Source organism: Mus musculus, chromosome 5 (genome assembly GCF_000001635.26).
Source record: "Mus musculus strain C57BL/6J chromosome 5, GRCm38.p6 C57BL/6J".
In the NCBI taxonomy this organism is placed as follows: Eukaryota; Metazoa; Chordata; class Mammalia; order Rodentia; family Muridae; genus Mus; species Mus musculus.
The window spans coordinates 137,192,475-137,196,133 of NC_000071.6; positions in this window are offsets into that span (position 1 = coordinate 137,192,475).

The window sequence follows — 3,659 nt, forward strand, 5'->3', positions numbered from 1 at the left end:
AAAATGTTAGAGAATAATAATTATAACAATTTAAATTTTACAAAATAATTTTAAAAGAGAAAGGGTCTTAATTGAATAACTTTGAAGAGGTAGCTCCCTGCCTGGTGGAGGAGCCTCTGAGGGATACGGCTTTCCACAAAATACCTTTTCTTCCTTCCCTTCTTGGTCAACAAGGAACAATCTCTCTGCCCAGCTGTCTCATCCAGAGGCAGCCACCTTCCACAGCCACCTGCCTGTGTGCGCGACAGGCACCCCCTGGGTTCTGTGCCTACTCCTCCAGAGTTCCACTCCACTCTGGTATTTGGAACCAACCCCCCTGAGAGCTCCCCCAGGCCCTGGAATGAAAGTGATGAGAGGCCAGCAATGGCGACACAGTCCTGTCATCCCAGAACTGTGGGGCTCAGGCAGGAGGATCATGAACTGGAGCCTGGGACGGAGGAGCTACAGTGTGAAGATCTACCTTCAAGAGAAGCAACGGGAGGAAGGGCTGGGGGTGTTGCTCAGCTGGCAGAGTGCTTGCCAAAGCTTGTACAAAGCTCCGTGCTCCAACGTCAGCACCATAGAACCTGGGGTTGGGGGCTTGGCAGGAGTATGCCTGTCATTCATGCACTCAGGAGCCAGAGGCAAGAAGATGGTGAGCATGAGGGGCAGCCTGGGCTACAGTGTGAGGTTTTGACTCAAAGACCCAAAGGAAGAGCTGGGGAGGGAGGCAACTTGGTTGGTAGAGCGCTGGCCTAGCATGCAATTGGCCCTGGGTTCTGTTAGAAGGTGGCGGCAAGGGGACCATTGCCTTTCAAGGCCATCCTCTGAAAATTACTGCATTCTGAGCCAGCCTGGGCTACAGGGGGTTCTCTCTCAGAGAGTGAGAGAGAAGAGGAGAAGGAGAAAGAAACGGGGAAGAGGAAAGGAGGGGGGTACATTGCAAAGGCCACCCCCAGGAGTCAATGAGGAAGAGTACAGTCCCTCAGGCTCTAGTTAACAAAGGCTTAAGGGAAGAGGCAATACTTGAGCTATCCCGTTTCCCTCCCCCCCATAAAACAGATTTAAAAGGAGTTTCTTAGATATATTCATGAATTTTACTGGACTTTTTACACTGAAACAAAGGAACGCTGTTGTTGTGACTAGCCAAACAATAAAAAGGTTATAAATGTAGTTTTATGGCCACTCTCCCTAACTGATTCAGAGAGGATGAATAGAGGTGGGGAGGGGTGGTTTTTACTGAAGAGCAGCTAGATTTCCAGGCCTCCACCTATCAGGAGAGGCAGGACAATCAGCCCTGGATCTGTCCGAGTACAGGCAGTACAAATCAAACCCGCTGACTTCCTGCTAGCCTGGGCAATGCCTTTGTCCCTCCAGGCTGTAAACGGCATCAGAGTGAAGAGTATTCCGTCCCATGGAGGGGACCCAAAGTCCAAGTTCCTTTGGTAACTGCTGTCTTCTTTTAAGGCAGAGGCTCAGTGCTAGAGAGACGGCTCAGTGGCTAAGAACACTGGCTTCTCTTTTGAGGAACGTGGGTTCAATTCCCAGCACCCACAAAGTATCTCGCTCTGTGTGGTTTTCCAGCTCCAAGGGATCCAAATACTCTCTGGCCTCCCTAGGCACCAGGTGCTCCTGGGGGTACACAGGCATATATTACATGCAGGCGAAACACTCAATCAAAGAAAGCCAGAATAACTTTTGCCTACACCTTTAATCCCAGCACTTGGGAGGCAGAGGCAGGTAGATCTCTGAATTCAAAGCCAGCCTAGTCTACAGATTGAGTTCCAGGACAGCCAAGGCTACACAAAGAAACCCTGTCTCAAAAAACAGAACACACACACACACACACACACACACACACATACACACACAAAGACAGAGTCTCACTGTGCAGCCCAGGCTGGACTCAAGATTGTCCTGCCTTGACCTCCCAAGTGCTGAGATTGCAGGCATGCACGGGCGTGCAGTGCTGGGAACACAACCCAAGCTGTTAACTGAGCCTCACCCTCACCAAGACCTCACAGCTTCCCACGAAGACGGCTACAGGCAAGCTGGAGAGAAATGAGGTTTCCCTCTCTCTAATGTGGCCAAAGTATAAATTAATCCAGCTTCCTTGGTCAGTTCCTATTCCCTACCTTCCTTTTTGGATTCAGAGAAAACTCTCAAGAGAGGGGTTGCAGATATGACTGTCCACTAGTAACACTTCCTCTTTCTAGCTTCTCTCCCTGCTGTTAACACCCAAGATATCCTTAACCCTTAAGGGTCCTCTGTTGGTTTTGCTCATTGGTTGGTTGAGTTTTTGAGCTTACTTTTTTTTTTAAACACAGGAGGTCATGTAGCCCAGGGTGGATTCAAACTTGATATGTAGCTAAGAATGGTCTTTGTTCTGCCTTCCATTCCAGAAGGTAGCATTTTTAACATGCAGTGCCGTGCTCGCTATGTGCAGTGCTGGGAGCCTGGCGTGCACTCTATCAGACGAGTTTTATCTCTAGCCCTCAACTGTCCTGCTGTTCTTCCTAACTCACTATCTCAGAGGAAACTTGGACTCTGTCACGTGTCACCTTTCTCCAGGTGCACTGCTCCCAGCTGGCGCTTTTCTCAGGCCCTTGGAGAAGAGACTAGGGATACGAACATTGGTGTAAAGATTCAGACTCTCCTGCCTAAGTAAGCAGGAAAATCTGTCTTCCAAGGCTAACCAAGGACATTGAATTAGGTGGCCACCGTGTGTGTGTGCGTGTGTGTGTGTGTGTGTGTGTGTGTGTGTGTGTGTGTTGCCTGTGTATGCTCCTGTGTGCTACACACAGCTCATGTATGTGTCTGGGAAGGCAAGAGGTCAGAGGTCAGATGTCTTCTATTGCTCCTCAACCTACTTTATCTCGAAACAGGGTCTCTCACTGATTCAGCTAGACTGCCTCACCAGCGAGCTCCCGAGAACTCTATACCTGCAACACGAGGGTCACTACAGAAATTCAGGGGACGCCTGGCTGCAAAGGCACATTTCTCCTCCAGAGAAACACAAGCTGCCTAGAAGCTTATGAGAGGGAGAAAAGCAAATAAACTTTGTCAGGAAACAAAGCCATTCAGCATCAGCGGTAGAAAGTAATCCTCGGTGGCGAGCAGGCGTGGCAATTCATTCCTAAGCAGGAGGATCTGCGGATTAACATCATCTTCGATTACAGAGCAAACCTGAGGCCAGCCTGGATTTCAGGAGACCAAGCCTCAGAACAAACAAACAGACAAATAGGAGTGGGGAGAAAGCTTAGTTCAGAAAGTGCCTGCCCTATGCGGACGTGAGTCTGTATGAAATGAGTTAAAGCCAGGTGACATGGCTCATACTTGTAAAACAAGTTCTAGAGAAGTGGAAACAAGCTAATGTCTGAGGCTTCCTGGCCTCAGCCCAGCCAAGTTAGAGAGACAGAGGCCAATAGGAGACCCTATCTCAAAAGGCAGTGTGGGAGCTGGGAGCTGGGGAGTAGGCTCAGCAATAAAGAATGAATACCACCTTTCCAGAGAGCCTGAGTTCAGCTCCCAGTACCCACAGTGGGCAGCTCATAACTGCCTATAACTCTAGCTCCAGGGGTTCTAACACCCTGTTCTTGCTTTCTGAGGCACCTGTCTACACATAGCGTAGACACACACACACACGCACACACACACACACACACACACACACACACACA